Source organism: Cupressus sempervirens, chromosome 1 (genome assembly GCF_028749045.1).
Source record: "Cupressus sempervirens isolate cs-2001-9-10 chromosome 1, ASM2874904v1, whole genome shotgun sequence".
Taxonomy (NCBI): Eukaryota; Viridiplantae; Streptophyta; class Pinopsida; order Cupressales; family Cupressaceae; genus Cupressus; species Cupressus sempervirens.
The window spans coordinates 765,776,784-765,788,842 of NC_143118.1; the positions used below are offsets into that span (position 1 = coordinate 765,776,784).

Here is a 12,059-nt window from a genome sequence, read left to right on the forward strand (position 1 = left end):
TTATTTTGCACTTTCCCTTAATTTTCTATCTGGGTCAAACCTAGTTTGATTGCCCTTGACATGTGTCAGTACTAGATTGGTTCATTACTACTTCATCATCAGTCCTTGCCACTTGGGCACCATGTGTTAGCATCTTATTGGTCTTCTATTCTACCATGTCATGGTCACTATGTCACTATGTTAACTAGCATGCAACTTTTCCTTAGCGACATAGCGATATCTGTCAGATTTTCCATGTGGCACGATCTGGTGCATCTACAAGATCTGCTTGCCACATCACATCCTTCCTTAAAATTCATGCCACATGGAAACTTGTGGTTGGTTTTATTATTGCCACATCATCATCTCCTTACTACACATACTTTTCATTGGGTTTTGAGTTTTTTGGTGGGTCGTTAGCTAGAATTTCCACTTTTTAGGAGGTTGCCATGTCGCTATTGGCGAGACCCTCCCATTTTCCAGTGGTAATATGGAAACTACCAGAAACTCAAACATTTCCAACATCATTTCTAACTTTCAAGCGAGATTTTCAGTTATTTTTTTCATTGAATCCATCTTGCCTGCCCACTCAAAATTTTACCTGCATGCCCAGCTAGCTATCCACGGTAGGCAGGACCCTCCTTGCAAGGTTGTAGCTTTCAAAAGCCTTGGTCCTTAAGAATTTAAGAAATATGTGTGCAATGATATTTAAAAATTTCAATATTTCCACCCACATGGCATGTGGGATGTATTGTTTTTATGGTTTTTTTCCCTATTCTATGCTTTCATTGCCGCTTGTTGCTCATGCTGGGAAAAGGGGAGATCGGATTTGGTTATGCATTAGTGATATCCTCACCATTGCTACATTTTCAATCTTTGGAAACTCTGCTAAACTCTTCCCTCAATACTTTTAAATGCTCATACCTACCACAGATCACTCTTCAACTTCACCATATTTAGAAAACACAAATTTTAGGGTTTCAAAGGTGGTGTCCTAGTCGAGGCCATGGATGAAGACTTTTTGATGGGTTGGGTCCAAGAGCCCTCCCATTCATGTGCTGGACTGTATGGCTATGAATTTTGATCACTTTCCTCATTGTGATCTTTAAATGGCATCAAGTGATTCCCCTTCAAACTGATAGGCTCTCTAGAAGCATTTCTTGTGAACGATTGATGGACTAGACTCTTCATACTCTACTGTTGTGGTGAAAATGTACCCACACTCTGTGAGGATCTTCATCAATGCATCGGTCAAGTCACAACCTGCAAGGTCCAGTCTGAGGATGGCATGAGGTAGAGCATATCCCTCATAGATTGGGACCATGCGTGTAACACCATCATCAGAGTCTAGCACAATACCAGTTGTTCATCCATTTCCATATAGAGAAAGCACTACCTGAATTGCAATATACATAGTAGGCATAATGAAAGTCTCAAACATTATCTAAGTCATTTTCTCCAGATTCACCTTGGGGTTCAATGGTGCTTTGGTGAGAAGAACAGGGCACCCCTTTGGGGTAACTCAAAGCTCATTGAAGAATGTGTAATCCCAGATCTTTTCTATATCATCCCAGTTTGTCACAATGCCATGCTCAATGTGGTATTTTAGAGTCAAAATGCCCCTCTTGGTTTGAGCTTCATCTCCAACATATGCATCCTTCTGCCCCATACCAACTATAACATTAGTATGCCTTGGTCTCACAACAATACTAGGGTAAACAACATGAGGGGCATCGTCCCCAGTAAATCCAACCTTAACCATTCTAGATTAATTTAAAAAGGTACCTTGGACACACAACCTCGTTCCATCCTTTTGGCTACCATGTTACATCTTTCAACTCAAGAATGTACGTTGTAGTCACTTTAACATAAAGCCAACTTTATTTTTAACCTTTATGTTTGGCACCAACATCCTCTACTGTAGCTTCTTCTTTGACACACGTGTTCTTTAACACGAGCTTGCACTTGTTTGGGGATTTTGATAAACAGTTTGTATTCCTGTATATCCCTTGATTTTCTATGATAATGCTTTCACAAATGAGTTTGAAATATTGTAAAAACCATTTTGATGCTTCCAAATCCTATATTCTGGTACCCTTATCAATTTGGAAAAATCAATCGGACACCAAAGTGGGTCTAGCTTAAAAAAAATTCATTTTCAAACAACTGAGATCTCAAATTGATCCATTAAACTTCCAGCATTGATCTGAAAACAAATTTGACCACTGAAAATGAATGTGAAGCTCATTTTACATCAGGAGGTCCTTTGACTGGCTTTAAAAACTAACTCGAATAATTGACCAAGCTCTAAATCAAACATATTGATTCTTTGTTCTGCACACCTATACCATGTTGAATCTCATCTCATGAAAAATTTAGAGTAAAAAGATATTGACCGTCAAAGTTGACCTCTCAGAAGTGCCTACAAGAAAAATGTTAGAAAACAATAAATCACGTTTGGATTTGGCTTTGAAATCTAGGCAAACTGACACTTGGGAAGACAAAAATTGGGACGTTGGTTCACTGTCATGAGTAGAGTATAAATATACAATTTGGGCTCATGAAGAATAACTGGACGCAAATGGCGAGTGGTCAAACTGGGCTACTCAAATTTGTATACTAGAAATAATATCAAAAAAGTGTTTTTTTGCAAATGGAATGGACCTAGGATAGTGTGCAGATGGATTCATTAGGATTTGAAAATTAGCACACTTAAAGTATTTTTAGAGTGAAATATAGTGGTACAATCCATTTGATCTCATCTATCATGAATTTCAAGATATGACATTATGAATAGGGCTACTGACAAATCTGCACTTCTTGACATTAGTAAAAAGTTAGAAATTACATCTGGAATCACATTTGAAAATTAATCAAATAGATTCGTCATAAGCTCAAAATTTAAATGTAGTAAGTATCTAACCTCTAAAATGCAACGTAAAAGGAATTTTCACATTTTGGTTAGTTGGGCCAAAATTATAACAAGTCAAATAGGGCTTCCTAGAATTTAGAATAAATTGCATTAGCATGACAATAATAAATGACTGACTTTGAGGGATTGAAAACCTAGTAAAATTGATTTGAAATGACTCAAAATCTAAAACATAGGCTCTTTGGTATGGATAATAAACACTCCCAAAGTGGTGAGTCATGACACATTATTGGGTGGGAGATATTCAATTGCAAACATGTCCTCATGTCACTGTTTGACACTTAAGTGAAAATGCAGAATTGACAAATGCTCAAAATAGGACTTCATGAAATGGCTTAGAATGGAAATTTAACTTCATGAAATGAGTGGATACATTGAATGGTAGGTGTTAGAAACATTAAACTCCTCTTAAGCCTTAAAAGTATAGCCGGGTACATATGCATTAAAAGTGTTTATAGGGCTTAATTTCTTCAATGTTACTCAAAATTAGGGCTACAATTTTGATCCTCAATAGTGGCTTTGTCTAGGGATGCATGTCCCTTGTGGGCATGGCAAGGATTTAGATCTCGAAAAGAAGCAGACCACTCACAACAACTTCTCTTGAATAGCTTTATTGAAAGCAGGGAAAGAAATACCTCTACTATGTATAAATGATGGCCCCGAGCAACTGAACTTCAACAAAAACCTTTATCTCTATCATAAATCTAATTTTCATTTGCATTCTCATGAGGTAAGCTAGAAATATTATTCATATCATTTTCACCAATTTGACACATATCTTCAATTTCTTCAATTGGCAAAACAAAATCGTCACCATTACTTTCATAGTGCATGTAAAAACTTGGCATAACTTCAACCTCTTGCTCACTATGAAAAAGAACATTAGCATGCTCATGAATACCAACATCAAACTGAAACTAATCTTTATAAACTGACTCATGAACATCATCAAATGGAAATACAAAGGCCTTATACTCAACTTCATCAAATGACTTATATGTGTCACTCATACCTTGACTTTCCATCTCCTCAAATGTTGTTGGTTGGGTTTCAAATGGGTAGTCAGATTTATATTCACACATATCATCATCATTAAAATCTAAAATAATTCCATAAACACTTGATGTATCTTCACAGTTAAAATGCTGATTAATTTTTACCTTGTATGAATCATCATAAAACTTACTATGAAGTGTCAACTTCTCTTTGAAGACAACTCCATCAATCACCTCATCTTCAACCTCACAAAATGCAACATCATTAGAAAATTCAATATAAAAAATGAAAGAGAAATATTTTGATTTTTTATAGTAGTATGATAGTGTATCACCATTTTCATTTAGCTCAACTAAACTTGAAACTTCCATGTCTTCTTCAAACAATGGATTGATAACTCCATGTAGTGATCCTCTTTGAAAATTTGTATAGAAAATGGGCTGATCATCATCACAATATTCATCATATAAAGTGTTAGTATACACTTTAAAACCATTTTTTACACCACTGTCATGAACACTTTCATCATGTGAAGAAGAAACATCAGAATCATCATCCGAAGACACACCATTAACTCCATCAACGAAGCATGTAGAATTTAAATCAATGTTATTATCATTGTCTTCATCAAAGTGATTCAAATGTATTGCAAACCAATTATCTTTAGGTGTTGACACATTAACCTCAAAATCATTTTTATGTGATTATTACTACATATATCCTCGAGACATTTATCTACATAATTAGCTAATCCATCCTTATAAACAAGCTCTTTATCCTCATATAGTGTAGACAACTTTTCTTCACAACTTTCAACCTCAAACTAATTTGCACAATTCTAAAATGGAAATTTACCTGTAGATTTATAAATAGTACTCATACCTTTACTTGCATAAGAGCACTCATTTCCATCATTTCTTTCTTCTTCCCAATTCACATCAGATTCACATGAAGATGCATATGTACTATCACTTTCCTCTTCTTGCCTTGAGCAATAAGTCTCACCATTTTCTTCACATGATGCTCCTTCACAATATGTCAGATCAAAAAATTCACCTTCATCACTTCACACATCACTTCTAGCTTCTTCATCCTCACACTCATATGAACACCTTTCCTCTTCCCGATTCAATATGTTTTCAGCATAATGCAAATCATCAATAGAAGAATGAACAACTAAATTTACACCTTGCATGTATACTTTGTCAAATGAATCAACTATGTCATCAACTATTGTAATACTATAAACATGTGCATTCAATTCAGCAAGAAGGGAATTATTTCTTCTTTGCAACAAAGAGACTTTATCTTTACATGTTTGTAGTTTTGAATTTTCAAAAAAATTATCTACAATAGTAGGGGTGCCTATTTTCTAATCTAAAAATAAACACTCCTTTTGACATTGATTTTTCCTTTGAACCTCATCTTGTTGGAAAACATTCCTAGAGAAGTGACTCTTGGTCAATCCATACTTTATGTTATTTTCAATTTCTATAGCCGTCATGAATGCCTAATACAAAGTTTTAGGTTCTTTATCTCTCAACAGATAGCTTATCTTTTTATCAAATGCATCAAGATAAACAACTAGACACACTTGATCATCTAGCTTATAACTTTCAAGAATGGCATTCAAAACTTTTGCAAATCTGATATTAAATTCAAGAACTAACTCACTATTCTCAATTTAGATTTTCAAGAACTTGTCAAAATAATCAAAGATGTTTACTCTTTCCCCAAACTACTTCTTGAAGGCTAAAATTAATTCATCCCAAGATGAAATTGAACATGTTGGTAGAAAGGAAAGCCAATCCCTAGCATCATCTTCTAAAGTCTAAATGAACGACTTCTTATAAATGTCTTCATGAGCAATCTCGAAATCACCAATCAAATCACTGAATATTTGAACATGATGACTGGCTAAATTTTTAGGGTTCCCACTAAACTTAGGTAAATACTTTCTGAGATTATATGGCATAGGTTTTGGGAAACCATGAATGCCATCAAAACATAATGGCATATATCTCTTGGTAAAAATGGATCTATAATTCTCACTAACTAGCTACATACTTGATGAAGGGAAATTTGACATTCTTTAAACTTAAAACTCATTCACCATTAATACTTAGATTCACAATTTGCAGTAGATCTAAAAATACCTTCTACTAATTTCAACTTTAAACATACTTCAAAATATAAAAACACTTTTGCTGAATCTACCTCTCACAAAGTATGTTGAACTATATTAATCCATTCTCCTATTTAATGCTGAAAACCATTTGACAGAGAATCTTTTGTAAAGCTTACTTTCATGGAAATGCAATCACATGAAAGTGGAAAATACCTTTCAACACTAATTCTTGCAACTACTTGAATATTGCAAATAATAGAAGATTTAGATCTTATCTAGATTTAGTAACATTTGCATTGCATCTCACCTAATTCTTTCACCCATTTTTCAAGAATTCAAGATACATTCTTCAAATCAGCATTCTAATTGTTGTTTCCATCAAAATACCTTCACATTCATGAAGCACTAGTGCAGAGATATGACTTTGAGTCACCACTCACTTAGTGAGAAAAGATTTACCAAACTTGCAAAACATAATAAGTTGGTCTAAAATTTACAATAGGTATTTGAAACTTTATACAACACTTAGGAATTTCACACTCTTGACAAAGTGAAAGAACTTGACATTAACTTTGAATTCTGACAACAACATATAAAAATGCCAAGTGACTTTGATATTACAAATTATTCAATTCACTCAAACTTCTGCTGTCAATGAACAAGGACAACTAGGAAATATGAATCTTCAACAAAGAAATGGAAAGCATCTCATAACCATGCTATTGTAGAAAACTTTGCACATGCCTTTCTTTCAATCGTATTGAATCTCTCTTTTAGATTCAATAGCTCCCCAACAAAGTCATCATTTTGTTGGTGTTTGAAACTACTGAACAACAAAATGCCCAATACTTAAGTGATAATACTCACATAATCTAAGGATTAGCCAATTCCTATTAACAATTACATGTGCAAACCACTTAGACCCAACTTCAACAAAACCAAGGATGGTTTTCTACTCTTTAGGCTCTATAAGACCTAGGTGGGTTAACCTTGAGGTTCTGACATATGGTACTAGTGCAATTTAAATATAAATCTGAACCTAATAATAGCAGATGAAACCCCTTCTATCTTCTAATACTTACTTAATGACATAGGAATGAAATAGCTACAAATCATAACCTATGAACCCATAAGCTAAGTGAGGGTCTATTCTTTTTAGCCCATTACAAAACATGAAATGCTGAATTGATTTTGATTAAAAGATTTTGTGCAAATAACCTTCATATCAGCTTGCATCTAATTTAGTGATGAGTGCCTTATCCATTGCAACATCGAGTCATTACCAGTAGGATGACCTAACTTGATTTCCTTACAATTAAGTTTGTCAACTGAAATCCCCAAATCCCATTCTTACATAATATCCCCTTCATACACTTAGAAACCCTATCAGAAAACTGAAGCATTTACTTAACTCCTTGAATCAAAAACAACAAAAGATCTGATACACAACTCATCCAAGATGTCTTAAATCAAATGAACCTTATTCACTTAATCTCAAAGCTAATAGTGTATGAAGAATTAGGAGATAGAATAAGTAAACCCAAATAATTCATTGTAAATCCCCTTTTTTAATTATCCCTAGAAAGACTAAATACATTAACTGGTAATACTGAATGCAACTCAAGATATATTACCAGATCTAGCATCAATTTCCAATATCTTAGAAACAACACATGAAAAATGAAAGGAAAATCTACACAAGGGTGGATGTTAGGCCTTCTTTGCTAGAGTTTAGGTCAATAGATAGGAAGTTAAACCAACAACAACCATGGTCTTATAGTAGAAATTAGAACCCTACTGATTTCCCCAGAGAAAACTACCAACAACCTCCAAAAAAGAAGAAAAAAGGATAATATAGGAGGAAAGAAATCCTAGATTTGATCAGAAGATGATAAGTGTCCCCTTAGAATTCTTTCCCAAGAAGTTAAAAAGCCTCTCTCTACCTTCTCTTTGTAACTGTATATCAAATCCTCATCATTTTGGCTCTTAAAGGCATAAAGTGATTCAAATATTTTGATTGGAAAGAATAACTAATTTCTGATATCAAATTTGAACTCAAGTTAAAAGTGAAAAATCAATTAAATATGAGCTTTAAAAGCCAAGAAAACCTCTTAGAATCATTTTTCTTCACATTTAGACTTCAACAAGCCTTTATATCTACCTCATTATAAATTTGATGCTCCTTGGTGAAAATTACTTGTTTTGCTGAGAAGGGACCATAATTTACAAATTTGCTTATAGATTGAACCAGTGAGAACCTATGCAAAAACTAACCCCATATTCATAAAATTCAGATTGTCTCAGTTTTGATGGTATATTGGAGTCCATGTTTCAGATAAAAATTGCCCCAATTATGCCCCTCTGAAAATTAGGCTCCTTCTAGGCTTCAAGATTACATTTGCACAAATATTTGAATGCATCAAAAGTTAAAACTATATCATAAATCCAATTTGATTTTAAAACCTTCTAACCTACACATGATTGGGAATAAAGAATCAATTTTTTTATTTTGCACTTTCCCTTAATTTTCTATCTGGGTCAAACCTAGTTTGACCACCCTTGACATGTGTCAATACTAGATTGGCTCGGTGTTGCTTCGTCATCAGTCCCTACCACCTAGGCACCACTTATTAGCATCTTATTGATCTTCTATTCTGCTATGTCAACATGCCATGTCATGGTCGCTATGTCACTATGTTAACTAGCATGAAACTTCACCTTAGCGACATAGCAACATCCATCAGATCTACCACATGGCACAATCTAGTGCATCTACAAGATCTGCCTACCACATCACATCCTTCCTTGAAATTTGTGCCATATGGCACCTTGTGGTTGGTCCAATTATCGTTACATCATCATCTCCTTACTACACATACTTTTTGGTGGGTTTCAAGTTTTTTGGCGGGTCGCTAGTCAAAATCTCCACTTTCTAGGAGGTCACCATGTTGCTACTAGGTAGACCCTCCAATTTTTTGGTGGTGACATGGTGACCACCATAAACTTGAACTTTTTTGGCACCATTTCCAACTTTTTGGCAAGTTTTTTCATTAATTTTTTCATTGACTTCATCTTGCGTGCTCATTCAGAATTTTACCTGCACCTCCAATTGGCTATCCATGTTGGGTGGGACCCTCCTTGCAGGGCTATGGCTTTCAAAAGCCTTGGTCCTTAAGACATTATGCAATATGTGTGCAATGCTATTTAAATATTTCAATATGTCTACCCATAGGGAATGTGGGATATACTATTGTTATGGTTTTTTGCCCTATTCTATGCTTTCACTACCACTTGTTGCTCATGTTGGGCAAAGGGGAGATTTGATTTGGATATGCATCAATGATATCCTCACCGTTGCTGCATTTGCAATCTTTGGAAACTCTGCTAAACTCTTCCCTCAACACTTTTAAATGCTCATACCTACCATGGATCCCTCTTCAACTTCACCATATTTAGAAAACATAGATTTTAGGGTTTCAGAGGTGGTGTCCCAATTAAGGCCGTGGATGAAGACTTTCCAATGGGCTAGATCCTTATCAATGAGATTTCTAATATCATCTATTACATTGAAGCCTTTGGCTAGGATGTCATAGAGAATGTTGATGAACTACTATTTCACAAATGGCTCTTGCAAGTTTTTTACATCTTCCTCTTAAATTTTGTCTTCATCTCCACCATCTTCTTCCTTGATGTATGTGCTTCTTTTATCTACTATGTCTTCCCCTATCTTGTTCCTTCTTGGTTGTGGGGATTTTTATGTAATTTTGATTTACCCAGGAGCCCTCCCATTCATGTGCTAGACTATATTGCTATGACTTTTGATTGCCTTCCTCATTGTGATCTTTGAATGGCATCGAGTGATTCCCCTTCAAACTCATGGGCTCTCTAGAAGTATTTCCTGTGAATGATTGATGGACCAGACTCTTCATACTCTACTGTTGTGGTGAAAATGTACCCACACTTTGTGAGGATCTTCATCAATGCATTGGTCAGGTCATGCCCTACAAGGTCCAATCTAAGGATGGCATGAGGCAGAGCATATCCCTCATAGATTGAGACCATGTATGTAACACCATCACTAGAGTCTAGCACAATACTAGTTGTTTGTCCACTTGCATATAGAGAAAGCATTGCCTAAATTACAACGTACATAGTAGGCACATTGAAAGTCTCGAACATTATCTAAGTCATTTTCTTCTGATTCACCTTGGGGTTGAGTGGTGCTTTGGTGAGAAGAACAAGGTTTTCCTTTGGGGCAACTCAGAGCTCATTGAAGAATGTGTGATGTCAAACCTTTTCCATATCATCCTAGTTTGTCACAATGCCATGCTCAATGGGGTATTTCAGAGTCAAAATGCCCCTCTTGGATTGAGCTTCATCTCCAACATATGCATCCTTTTTCCCAATACCAACCATAACACTAGTATGCCTTGGTCTCCCAACAATAATGGGGTAAACAACATAAGGGGCATTGTCCCCAACAAATCCAACCTTAGCCATTCTAGATTAATTGAAAAGGGTACCTTGGACACACAACATCATTCCATCCTTTTGGGTACCATGTTCCATCTTTCAACTCAAGTGTGTATGTTGTAGTCACTTTAACATAAAGCCACTTTTATTTTTAACCTTTATGTTTGGCACTGGCATCCTCTACTATGGCTTCTTCTTTGACATGGGTGTTCTTTAACACAAGCTTTCACTTGTTTGGAAATTTTGATAAATAGTTTATATTCTTGTATATCCCTTGATTTTCTATGATAATGCTTTCAAAAATGAGTTTGAAATATTGTAAAAACCCTTTTGATGCTTCCAAATCTTGTATTCTAGTACCCTTATCAATCTGGAAAAATCAATCGGACCCCAAAGTGGGTTTGGCTAAAAAAAATTCATTTTCAAACAACTGAGATCTCAAATTGATCCATTAACCTTTTGAAATTCATTTGAAAACAAATTCAACCACTGAAAATGAATTTGAAGCTCATTTTAAATCTTTTTGCAAACTATCAATTTTGCGTCAAGAGGTCCTTTGACTGGCTTTAAAAACTGACCCAAATAACTAATCAGGCTTTGAAATCAAATATATTGATTCTCTATTTTTCACACTTGTACCATGTCAAACCTTGTCTCATGAAAAATTCAAAGTCAAAAGATATTGACCGTCAATGTTGACCTCTCATAACTGCCTGCAAGAAAAATGTCAGAAAACAATAAATTGCATTTGGATTTGGCTTTGAAATCTAGGCAAACTGACACTTGGGAAGATGAAAATTAGGAGAAAGTATAAATCTATGATTTGGGCTCATGATGAATAACTGGATGCTAATGGCAAGCGGTCAAAGTGGGCTACTCGAATTTGCAGACTGGAAACAATGTCGGAAAAGCATTTTTTGCAAATGGAATGGACCTAGGAAAGTGTGCACATAGATTCCTTAGGATTTGAAAATTGACACAATTAAAGTATTTTAAGAGTGCAATGTAGTGTTACAAACCATTTGATCTCATCTATAACAAATTTCAAGATATGACATCATGAACAGGGGTACTGACAAATCTGCACTTCTTGACACTAGCAAAAAGTTAGAAATTACATTTGGAATCACGTTTGAAAACTGATCAAACAGATTCATCATAAGCTCAAAATTGAAACATAGCAATAATATAACCTCTAATATTTAAAATAAAAGGAATTTTCACATTTTGGTGAACTAGGTCAAAATTATAACAAGTCAAACAATGCTTCCCAGAATTCAGAATAAATTACATCAGCATGATAATAATAAATGACCAACTTTGAGGGATTCAAAACCTAGTCAAATGGATTCAAAACAACTCAAATTTAAAACATAGGCTCTTTGGTATGGACACTAAACACTCCCAAAGTAGTGAGTCATGACACATTATTGGGTGGGAGATATTCAATTGCAAACATGGCCTCCTGTCTTTGTCTGACACTTAGGTGAAAATGCAAAATTGACAAATGCTCAAAATGGGACTTCATGAAATGGCTCAGAATGACAATTT

The 12,059-nt window shown here is 35.0% G+C and overlaps 2 pseudogenes; both read right to left on the reverse strand.

The window, feature by feature from the left end:
• Window positions 1–1,126: 1,126 nt before the first annotated feature.
• Window positions 1,127–1,741, reverse strand: LOC149580145 (actin-85C-like; annotated as a pseudogene).
• Window positions 1,742–9,920: 8,179 nt separating this feature from the next.
• LOC149580146 (actin-85C pseudogene) lies at window positions 9,921–10,535 on the reverse strand (annotated as a pseudogene).
• Window positions 10,536–12,059: the final 1,524 nt, after the last annotated feature.